Raw genomic sequence first — 13947 nt, 5'->3', positions numbered from 1 at the left:
GTGGGCTCTGAGCACCTTGAGCTACTCAGTACATCCCAGCTTTGGGACCCTGTGATGTATTCATGGAACCCAAAGGGAGCCAAGAAACCTCATGGGATGCTGGAACATTGTCTTTTCTCTGCTGTGCTTGGATGGTAGCAGAGAATGCTACTCTTGCTACTACTACTGCTGCTGCTGCTACCACTCTTACTATTACTACCAACAACAACAGTATTAATACTTGTAGGGCTCTGACTCAATCATGCACACAGTTTTAAGTGCTTTATGTATATTTCCTCATTTATTACTCACAGCATTTAATTTCCTTATTTTATACTACCTATGAGGTGGATATCATTATTGCCCCCATTTTACAGAAGAGGAATTTAAAGCCCAAGCTTTTTTCCCTTGCTGAAGGTCACACAGTTAGTGAATGGTAGGGCCAGGATTGAAATCTAGTTATAACCTTTGTTACTATGTGACACTCGTAGCTGCTGAGGACATGAGGGTAAGTCTGAAGCTATGACAGCCCACCGTGAGGACTTAAAGAGCAAATGGATCCTAGGAAAACAGGAGTGATATCTTGTGGGTCCAGCATCAAGTTCTTCCTGGAGCCAGAGATCTCTAAGTCTGCCCTTTTAACTTATGTGAATCACTAAGTGTCCACTATTGCTTAAGCCATTTTGGAACGAGTCATCTCTTCCTTTCAACTGAAAGACCCAAATGTAGGATTTGGGACCAGGAGGCAGGAATTGGAGATGCTGACGCTGATATGAAGTTGACTGAGCTGATGTGTTGAGAGGGGTAGTGATGGGGAAGCCCTCTATTTCAGACAGTGGGATTAGCACACCCTGTTATGTAGTAAGGTATTAACTGGTTGAAGTGTCATGTGTTGGTTTTTGAGATTCAGACCACTCATCTTTTAAGGTTGTCACATTAGATAAAAGTCAGGATGTTGAATTTGGCCATTTCTCTCAGCCTTTAACAAGGCCTGTTCCAGTTGTCTAATGGTATGGATCAAACCACTCCAAAACTCAATGGCTTAAAACTCATGTTTCTTATGATCTGTCATGGTTCCGCCGGTCGCCTGGGCTCTGCCTGGTGGCTCTTGCTTAGGGATTATCATGTTGCACTCTGAGCTTCTGCAGTCGTCTGAAGGTGCAGTGGTTTGGACATTCAGACAGCTCATCACAGGGATGCTGGTTGCTCCCTGGGACCTCAGTGGGGCTGTTGCCCAGAGTGCCTTCAGGTGATCTCTCAAGGTGGCTTGAGCTTCTCAAGGTATAGCAGCTGGGTTTTAAGGGGGAATGTTCCAAGCATTCAAAAGGCCCAGGTATAAGGTGAAATGGACAGCTCAGACTCTAGAGGAGAGGACTATACAAGGGTGAGAACACCCAGAGGTATGGTTTACTGATAGACCAGTTTAGGGGCAAGCTACCACAAGACCCTACAAGAAAGTGAGGTGCTTACTTTTCGATCTGCCCTGAGGAGAAACAGAGAGGCCTCAGGCAGGAGAGCTGAGACAGTGTCTGAAGCCTGTAATCCAAATCAACTGGGAGTTGAATAACGTACAGCCTTGTAGAGCTGAAAAAGCTGGTCCCCAAGCTACAGAGAGATAGACTAGGCTGTGGGAAAGAGAAGAACATTGGGGTGCAGGAAGCTCCTGATTGCCTCCTGCATACCCCACAACATACAGCTCCAGCCAGGTCTTTTCCAACTAGCTCTAACTGCGCATTCTCTGCCTGGCATGGAGAAGATGTCCTGCATCACTGCTTTGCCAGTGTCAAATTTGAGGTGCCTACCTTTCCCAGCCTTGTGCTTCAAACTTGCTGAGGCAGAATGTAAGGTAGAACCTGAATACTATAGTGGAGAGGGATGGGTGGAGCACCTATGTCCAGGTGGCCAATTTCCCCAGGCCCATCTTGGTTGAAAGATATGACTTGACAAGGTCTTTGGCTGAGCTTGCTACTTCATGGGCTGGCTGGAAGCAACACACCAGAAGCTCAAAGAGCCTTTCAAAGAACTCTCCTAACAAAGAAACCCAACTTTGGCCAAATTTGGTCTGTAATTACTCAAATCAAAATGAACTTTTCTAGTAGTCAGGGAAGTGCAAATTACAACCATGTGATACCACGGATTTCCCATCAAATGGACAATATCAAAAACAAAACCAGAAAGATCTGACTGTCCCCAGTGATGGCAAGAGTGTGAGAAAAAGGACAAGGGGGAAGAGATGCATCTTGTTGTTTATCCCGCACCCCCTCCTCTGCTTTCAAGCCCTTAGGGTAGTCATGTTTTCACAGGGTCTTTCCAAGTCTAGAAAGCAGGGAAGTTCATAGGGGAAGACCATGTCCTTTTAAGTTTTTTTAATACAAATTTTTATTCTGAGGTAATGGTAGGCTCACATGCAGTTGTATGAAATAATACAGAGACATTTCCTGTACTTTTCCCAGTTTCCTCCGATGGTGACATCTTCCAAAATTATAGTGCAATATCATGACCAAGGTATTGGTCCTGAAACAATCAATATACAGACACTTTCATCACCACAAGGATCCCTCATATTGTCCTTATATAGCCATATCCACTTCCCTCCCATTCCTACCTCCTCCTTAACCTCTGGCCACCACTAATCTGTTCTCTATTTCTATAATTTTGTCATTTTGAGAATGTTATATAAATGGAATGATTCAGATTGTAACTTTTTGTGATTGGTTTTTTCATTCAGCACAATTCCCTGGAGATTCATCCAGGTGCTTGTATGTATCAATCGTTCTTTCCTTTTCATTGCCATATAGCAGTCCATGGTGTGGGTGTACCACAGTTTAACAATTCACCCTTTGAAGGAATAGAGTTATTTCCAGTTTTTAGCTAAAATGAATAAAGCTGCCATAAACATTCATGTACAGGCTTTTGTGTGAATATAAGTTTTCATTTCTCTGGGGTAGATGCCCAGAAGTATGATTGCTAAGTTGTATAAGCAGTCACATCTTTAGTTTTGTTTTTTTTTCAACTGCCAAACTGTATTCTAGAGGGGCTGTACCATTTGACATTTCTACCATGAATGGTCCAGTTTCTCCACATCCTTGCCAGCATTTGGTGTTGTCAACTATTCTTTATTTTAGGCATTCTGATATTGTTTAATGACATCTCTTATGATTTTAATTTGCATTTATCTAGTGACTAATGATATTGGACATCTTTTCCCGTGGTTATTGGCTTCCTGTGGATCATATTAACATATTTTAGCATTCTATTTTTATAGTGTTTTTGAGTGTACATCTTCATATATCTTTTTTAGTGGTCACTCTAGGTATTACATATATACATATCATCATAGTCTACTTATTTCATCATTTTACCAGTTTGAGTGAAGTCTAGAAACTTTACCTCTTTTTATATTTTTTATTCTCACCTTTGTATAATATAATTGTCTTAAATATTTCATCTACTTACATTTAGAGCCACATCAGAAGGTGTAATAATTTTTGCTTCAACTGTCAAACATAATGTATTTACTTGTAATTTTTGCTTACCATATTCTTTTTTCTTTCTTAATCTTCCAATATTCCTTCTTTTATCATTTCCTTTCGGTTCAGAGAACTTCCTTTAGCCATTCTTATGGGTAGGTCTGCTGGTGACAAATTCTCTTAGCTTTTCTTTATCTGTAAATATCCTGATTTTCTCTTCCTTCCAGAAGGATATTTTCAGTGGGTGTATGATACTGAGTTGACTATTATTTTCTTTCTGCACTTGAAAAATGTGCCACTTCCTTCTCGCCTCCATAGTTTCTGATGATAAATCCACTGTCATTTGAGTTGATTTTCCCCTACAGGTAAGATGTCATATCTCCTGCTGCTTTCAAAATTTTTTCTTTGTCTTAGTTTTCAGAAGATTGAGTGGGATGTGTCTTGCTCTGAGTTTTTGAGTTTATCCTAGTTGAGATTTTTCTCAGCTTCCTGAATCTGTAGTTTTATGTCTTTTACCAAATTTAGGGATTTTTTTTAGCCATTAGTATTTCTAGTATTTTTTCAAACCTTCCCTTCTTCTCTTTCCTTCAGGGACTTTGATAACAGGAATGTTAGATATTTTGTTATAGTCCTACAGATCCCTGAGGTTCCACTAATTTTTTCCATCTATTTTCTCTCTGTTTTCAGATTGTCTACTGCTCTGTCTTCCAATGCAGTTCACTGATTGTTTCCCCTGTTCCCTCCATTCTTCTGTTGAGTCCATGCATTCAGTTTTTAATTTCAGTGATTGTATTTTCTGTTCTAAAATTTCCACTCATTGACTCTTTGCATCTTCTATTTCTTTGTTGAGACTTTCTGTTTCTTTCATTTTTTTCTGAAGTTTTTCATAACTGCTCACTGAAGCATTTTTATAACGGCTGTGTTACAATCATTGGCAGGCGATTCTAATATCTCTGCTATCTTGGTGTTGATTTCCTGGTTCGTTCAATTTGTGATTTTCCTGGTTCTCGATATGACAAGTGATTTTCACGTGAGACCTGGAAATTTAGGGTATTACGTTATGAGACTCTTCCTCTTAGTTAAGCTTCTGTTTTTAGTTGGCTTTGTCTGGCATTGCTCTAGCAAGGGAAGGGAGTGCAGAGTCTGGTTGCTGCCAGGTTGGGGTAGAAGTCCAGGCTCTCCACTCAGGTTCTGTTAACACCTGGAGTCAGGTGGGGTGGGGCTCCGCATTACTGCTATGTGAGGCTGGGGGTTCCAACCCCTCACTAGCCCTTGGATCCTGGCTGGGAGGGGTACAAATGCCTCCTAATGCTCCCTATATGTCTCCCACTGACACTACAGGATGGTGGCCTCATTGTCACTCAGCAGTGACAATGTCCTGTCTCTCCACTAGGCCTCCCAGTGGGAAGTAGAAAGGATGCCTCTTTACTGCCCAGTGGGGGTGAAAGATCAGGGTTCCCACAAGGTCTCCACTGACACCACAGGTAGGGTGACGGGTCACTGCAACCAGCATGGATGACAGTACTGGCTTCCTACTCAGCTTTTCTGACAACCATGATGGCGGTGGGGGTGGTGGTGGGGGAGATTGGGGTGCCTCCTTCACAGCCTGGAGGAAATCCGGGCTGTCTACTCTACTTTCCCTTCCTTGGCAGACGTTGGGATGGGGCAACAGGATTTTTCTGTGGTGTTTGCTGAGAGTAGAGCAGTTACTATCTAATACTTTTCTGCTTTGCTAGGCTTTCTCTTTCCTGCTCCTTTGGCTAGAAAGAATAGGCTTTTCTTTTTTTCCTTTTTCTTGGTCTATGTTTGTTGGAATTTCTGGGTGGCTAGCTCTTTCAGCTCCAAGTCTGCGGTATGTGTAGCAAAAGAAAACACAGGGAGCTTACCCCTGTGTTATTCTTTGGATCCCAAGGTCCCTAATCCTTCTAGCTTCTTTTCTCCAACTTTCAGAGTTGCCACATATATTCGTTTTCTATATAATGTCCACGTGTTTAGCTGTACTCAGCAAGAGGATTAGGGAAAAGTATGTCAGCATCATCTTGCTTTGTGAAAAGTGACTTTATAATGCCTTTTGACATCTTCTAAGAAGAATCCCTCTCATTAGTCTTCTTTATACGTTTTTCTTGACTACTATTTGACTATCTTTTTCATATTTTCTCACGTATCATTTTATCTTGTTTCAAAAGAACAACAACCACAACATTGGAATGGAATCAAATATACTTATACGTTTTATATTAATTATGGGAGAAATCATGCTTTTATGATATTAAATCTTACATCCAAAAATATACAATGTTCCATTTATTTATTTTGTGTCCTTTAAGATCTAGTAATTTTCATATTGCAGGTACAATACGTTTTATTTTCAAATTTATTCCTAAAAAATTTATTTCATTTAGTTGCTACTGTGAATTGATTATTCCTCCTCCACTTACGTCTAGCAAAGAAAGAAACTATTGATTTTGTAGATGTCTTTTGTATTCAGTCACCTTATCAGGTACTTTCATTCATTTAATTAGTTTTTTGCTAAAATCGTTTGGGTTCTCTAGGCATACAATCATATTATCAGCAAAAATAATTTTTATCGTTTCTCCTAATAAAATGATTTTATAAATGATAAAAAATAATTTATAATTCTCTCCTAATTTTCATAGCAATGTTTATTGCTTCATTAATCTAGTGACTGAAAAAGAATGACTGAAAAAAAAATACCTATCAATATGGGAATGGTTGAATAAATGTTGACTTGTCCACAAAATTGAATGCTCATTGACTGTGGAAATAAGTTAACTTGGATAGATTTCAGTTCAGGGTGAAGTGAAAGAAGCAAAACGCAGTAATGTGATCCCATTTTTCTAAAACAATAGAAAAAGGATCTATATGCAGTTGTATGTACAATATATGGTTATATGATTATCTAAACAGAGGGAAAGATATGAAAAGATATTAGGTGGGTTATGTTGGCAGTGACAGATGGGAGGAGAAGGAGGGATAAGCAAAAACAAACAACAAATACTGCATTAAGGTGTTATTCACCATAGAAACAGCACATACAATACAATCCCACTCATGTTAAATCACACAGAGTTGTGGGCAGAGACTCAGGAAGAGACGGTCAAAGCAATGCTAGTGGTGCTCAGGATCTCAGATGGGATTTCAGGAGCTTTCATTTTCATTTTTACTTTCGATGAATTATCCAAAATGTTTACTATAAGAATGTATTATATAATCATAAAAACCTAGGATAAAATTCTTTTCACGGCAGAAATTTTTTTAAAAATGCAAAAATGCAATAAGGGCAATTCCAGCTCAAGTGTCAACACAGGCCTTTTGCAAATCTGTGCTATGTTGGTTAACTTTCTTTCATGGGCAACACCAGAAACTGGAAGACTAATGAGAAAAACCAGAGAATTAATTAGAATTTCTTGAACTGAAGGGAAAACTTTGCAGAAGTCCTTTGGAAGGATATGGATGTCTGCAGCTCCGGAAGTCTAGGAAATGGAAATTAACGGACAATTTCTCAGTATTTCAGGATGAATCATCTCTGAGAGTTTACCTTCTTGGGGTTGCTGTGGGCAAGATTTAAAGTCTTAAGTGGATCCCACTGTCCAAGTTTGGGTTGCATCCTCAACACTTGGATAGAGGAGGCTGGATTTTGTTGGTTCAATCCTGCCAAGATTACATGCAATAGGGAAGTGGAATCAGTTCCTAAAAGAGATTGGGGTGCATTAACTGAAAGAAAGAGGTAGTCTGGAAGGGTAAAAAAAAACCCCCAAATACCAGATGCCCATGAGTGGGCTCATGGAAGCTGATGATCTATCAGAGCCTGGACCCTCCGATGGAATGCCTACTCCTCAGTCTATGTCCGTCTGAGTTTCTCTTCCTTCTCACGGGCACTAGGGGTTCAGCCTGCTTTCCCATCTACTGTGTATTCACTGGACTTCTTTCCTTCAGGTCTCAGAGACTCTGCCACTATTTTTCCTTCACATCAGTCTTGCCTGTTGGAGTTCAGGCTCACTGCTTCAAATAGACACAACGAGACAGTAATAAATCAAAATAGAGTAAAAAGATGAAGATGTATTATAAACCGTCTCCATAAAAGGGATAAATGACGTGAGGAAAGTCAGGTTAAAAAAAGTTACTACCATGAAAAATTAAACTTTCATCGAACCACCATGGTACCCCAGGGAAAAGAGAGGAAGAATATATCCCTAACTGGTCCAGCCTGGTAGGGGGCAGTTGTATATTGAGATGAGTACCACCCATTCCAAAAAGGTCAAGGAGACTTTAAGAAAAGAAAATTTCCTTCTTGACATGAAGATGCCCGTCAACAGGGATCCTGGTTAGCATACGTAGTGGCACCCGCCTTGAGGTACCTTCTGTGTGTGGTCCCTGAATACCAATGCTCAGTGGCTTAGAACAACAATCATTCTTTCTCTCAGTTGGGGTCTCTGCTTCTAGCCTCAGCTGCATGGGTTCCCTGGGGCATCACTGTTCTTCTCTGGGCTCCAGGCAGAAGGGATAGCAGCCACTTGAGGGAACCTTTTCTCATGGAGATGGAATAGGTGGGAGAGGACAAGCCTACCCATGCAAGCACATTTCAAGTTTTTGTTTGCATCACGTGTGCTAACGTCTCATTGGTCAGAGCAAACCAAGTGCTGGAAGTTCTTATTCCCATAGAGGTTGTGGTTGGGACCAGGGGGGTGAATGTTTTTGAACAGCAATTGAAATCACCTCAGTTCCCACGAGATCTTGCCTGTGTGTGCCAAGGGATACTCAGAGAGGTCAGACCTGGGTAGATGTGTCAGGGAACATCTTATTTTTCAGTGAACTAACAAAGAACTTATTTTTTAAAAAAACTATTGAAAGAGAAGAGAAAAGGGGAAAGAGAGAAGGGAGAAATCTGGAGCTATATGTTAAATGTTAACTATTATTGTTTTGGAGTGGCAATACAATGCATGATTAGGATTTTCTATATTATTTTCAGCATTTTCTACAATGGATATCTGATGTTTTCATAATCATAAATAACACACACATGAGCACACACACACATGAAAGAAAGAAAATGTCCTCCAAAGTGCCTTTTTTCTCAGCTAATGGAAGCAAGAGCAACACAGCATCCAATGGAAGGGATGGAAGAGCATCTGATTTTTTATCTCTGTCTCTTTTAAAAAGAAGGTGAATTCTGCCAAACACATTTTTTTCTATGCTAGTTAAATTCTGCACTCAGTGCAGAGGCCAAAGATCACATTTTTATAAGGCATTGATTTTTTTTGGAGGGCAAGAGAGAGAACACCTTTTAAGGAATTAATGTCCATTCTCAATTCTGTTCAGAGGATGGCGATTTATTGGGTCAAAGACGCTGATTTTCTTCTCCTACTCTTCTCTCTCAGTTTCCTCATCTGCAAAATGAAGATGATGAATGCAATGATCTCTAAGGTGCCTTGAAGATCTCACTTCCAATAATTCTAAGATTCTTCCTGCAGCTCCCTTATTTGCCATTTGAAAATGCATCCTCCCAAGTGAAAGGTCTAATTCTTTGCTCTGCCTTACATTGACATTTTCATAGGAGCTAGCGCAGAAGCACATGTGGGCAGTTCTTTTATTATCGTTTCCCAGTGTACAAATATTAATGTGTATTATAGAAATTTAAAAATATAGAAAAAAGAAAATAAAAACCACCTACAATCCCACCAGTATTAACCTTTCACAGTATGTTTCCAGTGTTTTTAGTATGTGTATGTTATAATTTATTTAAAAACTATTGATCTAATTTTCATTTTATCTATTGTGACATATCCCTGTGCAGTTAAACTGTCTTCTAAGAACTTATCTGTTATGGCTAGGTGAGATATAATAATTTTAAAATTTTTATTTATAAAGTATATTTTCAATAACCTATATTTTGACCTTTTTTTTTTTCAGTATGGGTTAGGGATTAAATTCATGGGCTTTGAGATTCAACAGCCTGAGTTTGAAATCCTGGGTCTGTTACTTACAGAGTGTGTGACTCTAAACACTTGTCTTGACTTCCTTAAGCTTCATTTTCCTCATCTACAAAATGAAAATGACGAAAATGTCTATATACTGTTTATAAGCAAATACGACTACATACTGTCTACATAAGGTTTCTTGTGAAGGTTAAATAAAGTAATGGTTGCGCACTGAGGTAGCATTTCAAGTTGTAAATCATATGCTTGCTCTCCATCCTTCCTTCTGCCCTCCTTGAGCATCTTCGCTTTCATTCCACAGCGGCCCCTCCCACCGCAGAGTGATTGACACATTTCACTCACTACCGTGCCAGAAAACAAAGGCTGCAGATAATTGAAAATTAAAGTTCCAGCATTCCCGGTCGGAGTAGAAGAAAGACAAATCTGTATATATACTTGTAAAGATTTGCTCTGACTTCCAAAATGGGTAAAATATTGGATAAAAAGGAAAAGGAGAGGAGAGACCATCTGAGAGTCCCTTGCATCCCCAGGCCCAGTCACCTGTGTGGAGTTGCCTCGGGGACCCCTGTCCTCTGCATTACTGTGCGCTGAGGATAAGCAATAGATGGTGCGCGGCAACGCCCCCATGGACCATCCTTCTGGTAGTGACTCATTGCGCGCGAGAGTGCTCAGTCTCCCTGTCAGTGCCCCATGTAATCTAGCCAGTATGACCAACAACCTGTTGGGCAGCATGGAACATTCAGGATCCTTCAGGCCTTGGATCCCTAGAGGGCAGGTGGTGACATAAAAGACAAGCTTTCGCATCTAGAAGAGGTAGGACTGCACAAAAACCGTCCAGCTCTCCACACTCACCAGGGCGCTGCTCACTGCCAGGCTGCGCACAGAAGTATCTCGCACAGCGAGTGCAAGAGCTCGAAGTATGTGAGCTATTGTCAGCCTGTCCAGTTTTTCTCTCAGTAAACGCTGAGCATCCCTGATGTGCAGTTTTTTCACATCTCTTATTGCTTCCTTAAGACCGTTTCTTAAAGGGGCAATTATCCTTTAAGTATGAACATCTTTAAGACTTTTAATAAATATAGACCATCTTACCCTCAGGATGATTTAACAAATTTACCCTTTAGTGAGAGGATATATTTTTATATGTTTTCACCAAAATTAGTATAAATAAATAGCTAAGTTCTGGTTTTCTGATTCTAAAAGTAATATATACGTGCTTATTACAAAAACACCTGAAAATTCTGAAAAAACAAGTATGTTTTTTGACAAAATAAGGTTGGCCCATTATTTTTAAGGCAAGCTGGTATTCCATGGTATGACAATATTTTATTTAGTTAGTCATTTATTAATAAGATTTTAGGTTGATATATTATTTTGCTATTTGCTAAATTTTACAATGAGTCTCTTAAACTCATATCCTTGTGAATTTGCCCAAATATGACCTTAATGTAATTTTCTTATCCGTTCTAATACATGTCAATCTGATATTTTTAGTTTCTTCTAGGTAAGCAATCATGTTATTTGAAAACCACGAGGATTTTGACCCTTCCATTTTATTATTACATTTTTTCCTTTGAGGCATTAATTATAAGTTCTAGAAAAATACAAAATAATTACAGTGATGCTAGGTTTTTGCTTTTCATCCTGACTTTAATGAGAATGCTTTAAGATACAGACAATATTTTCCAATGATTTCAGATAGCTATTTTTAAATCGTACTGAATAAGTAGCTTTCTATTCTGAGTTTTCCTAGAATTTCTTTTAAATTACGGGCGAATGTTAAAATTTATCAAACAATTATCCAGCGTTTATTGAGATGTTCGTGCATTTTCTCTTCTTTTACCTATAATATGGTGAATTAAATAAATATATTTCTAATGCTGAACTCCCGTTGCATTTCTGGAATAAAATTTAATAAATTTATTAATTTATAAAATTTTTAATTTACTTTATAACATACTCCAGGATTCAGTTGCCTAAAATTTTGTTTTTGATGTTACAGCAATTCCACCCCCCCATCATCATCCATTACCAAGCGTTAGCAGCCACAAGCTAAATGCATAGTATGTTTTAGAACTTATTTACATCACTTTTTAATCCTCACAGTTATTTTTTTGATTTTTAAATTTTTTGGCTTCATTGAGGTATAATTGACAAATAAAATTGTAAGATATTTAAAGTGTACAGCTGTCCGAGTGATTCCTAAGATAGGTAGTATAATCCCCCATTAGAGGAAGGATTTAGAATACTTAAGTGTCCAAGTCATAAAATATTTCTTGAAAATAGAGCATGTATTTAAATATAGATGTATTTAACTTCCAAGCCTACAATTTTAATCATTTCATGTGTCTCTATATTTAGTGGAAAGATTGGTCTGAGATTATTTCTTAGTTCTCTATTTGACAAGTTTTATTATGGGGGTTATGCTGGTCTAGTAAAACAAATTGAAATGCTTTCTATCTTTTCCAATGTTATTAAATATTTTAAATAACATAGAATTAAATTTTTTCTCCACATCGGAGAATATGCCTATTTTATTATTCCAAAAAGGTGTGTATTTCTGTTTCCTTTCATTTTTTATTCATCAGACTTCCTTGACTTTACACATTTTGTTGGTCTTGTCAAAGATAAAAACTAATTTTATATATCAATCATAAGGTTTTCTTCTTACTTTCTTTGCTTCACTTTGAGAATTTTTTGTTTGGCTTCTTGAATGTTCATTTCATTGAATATCTAAGATTATTGAATGTTCATTTCATTGATTATCTAAGAAGATGGTCAATGCTGTGACTACAGCTTACCCTTTTGTCTCCCTCCCACTTGCAATGTCTTGCTGAAATGACCCTATCAATGTAACAGGGAAAAATTCTATACAGTCAATAAAGCACAAGAAGAGTGACACTTACACCAAAAACATGTAATACACTCGGAAATAAATAGGACATATGACAGCAAGTGGACTTTTGAGGGGGATAGGTGAGAAGAAGAGCCCACTAGGGGAGTAAGGGAAAGGATTCCACCCTGTCCCCCCACACTTCCACCAACGAGGGCCACAGATTGAATTAATCAAACCATGACTTGAATATTCTCTGAATGAGTCTACTGTAGCTATCAATAGGTCCCATCAACTATAAGTTTGTGCAATGACTAATCTAAGCAACTGGAAAAATGACACTCAAGAAAACAGACATTTTAAAAAATGTTATTATTAGTAAGTTTTAAAGATCAGAGTATCATAAACAATTCTGAGAACAAGAAAAAATATCCCATAGATTAAAAAAAAGATCATTAAACTCAACCAAAGTTTCACTAGAGGCAGTGGTTATTGCATAACAAAACTAAACAAACAAAAACATAAATTAGAGAGCTACAAGTCTAATGTGATGTATTATTGCTATTCTACCAAATATTCCCCATTCCTCTCTCCATGGGGCTCCCTCTAGACTATGTTTCGTGTAACTAGATTATACATCACCCCTCTGTCATCAGGCTTGGGCATTTGCTTTACTTTGGGTAGTGAAATGTAAGTGGAATTGTCACATCTGAACTAGAGCTTTAAAAGCATAACGTGGCATGGCTCACCGTCTTCTCTTCTCCTCTGCCTCAAGATGGAGTTGTCCTAGATGAGGTCTGTTCCTTCAGCCCTGGTACTTTTCTAAAAATAATGTGGAGCAGAGACTCAGCCTAACTGTGATGACCATGCAGCATGAAGAGAAATAATCATTTCTTGTTACAAGCACTGAAATGTTGGGATTGTTGTCTTGATATACAGGAGCCTAAGCAGACTGATCAAGCTTGATAATTATCCTAGAATTCAGAGGGAAAGAGAAAAAGGTAGAAATTTAAAGATAAAGAATGCAAGATGTAGAATAGATCTAGGAAATCCAAACTACGTATGAAAGGAATGCAGAAGTATATTTTGATTGGATTGAAAATACATAAAAGGTACAGATTACTCGGGAGAATTGCATTCTGTACATAGTAAATGTTTCCAAGGAAGAAAGTGTCACTATTTGTCCTCTGACTTTTCCTTCAATGCAGCTTTGCATGCTTCTTCCTATAGTTCCCGAACATTTTTCCTTTATTACAGTGGAAAGTGATGTTAATTTTAAACATTTATGTACTAAAAATTCACCGAAGTTGGTCTGCAGTTTGTAAATTCAGATTTAACCTACTTTTAGTGGAATGCCTTCCAAGTTTCATGTTTGAAAATTCTCAAATTGTAGTGTGATATTGTACTCATTGATGAGCTTGTTAAGGATGGAAATTCCTGGTCTCTACCTCCCTGAGTTTCTAATTTAGTCGACCTGGGGGTGACCAAGAAATCTACAGTTTTAATAAAATTTTAGAAAATTTTTGTTAAAAATAGGTGATTGTCCACATTTAGAAAAACTCCGCTTTGAAGTGGTTTCCAAAGGTTTTAGCTGGTGGTTTATTTATTTATTTGTTTATTTTTGCTTTCAAGTGGAAAAAAAAATCCTGGACAACAACAGAATCAGAATTTCCTTCCCCTTCTCATCCTTCTTAATGGCAACCAGCTTTTA

General features: G+C 38.2%; 1 long non-coding RNA gene across 1 annotated transcript; it reads right to left on the bottom strand.

The window, feature by feature from the left end:
- Positions 1-8784: 8784 nt before the first annotated feature.
- LOC138917054 (uncharacterized) lies at positions 8785-13125 on the bottom strand. Its single transcript, XR_011424462.1, has 3 exons — positions 12986-13125; positions 9455-9509; positions 8785-8857 (listed from the first exon to the last, which is right to left on the bottom strand). It is a non-coding gene; the product is annotated as an uncharacterized lncRNA (long non-coding RNA).
- Positions 13126-13947: the final 822 nt, after the last annotated feature.

The sequence above is a fragment of the Equus caballus genome, chromosome 1, assembly GCF_041296265.1.
Source record: "Equus caballus isolate H_3958 breed thoroughbred chromosome 1, TB-T2T, whole genome shotgun sequence".
NCBI lineage: Eukaryota > Metazoa > Chordata > Mammalia > Perissodactyla > Equidae > Equus > Equus caballus.
This window is presented reverse-complemented; position numbering and strand designations above follow the sequence as displayed.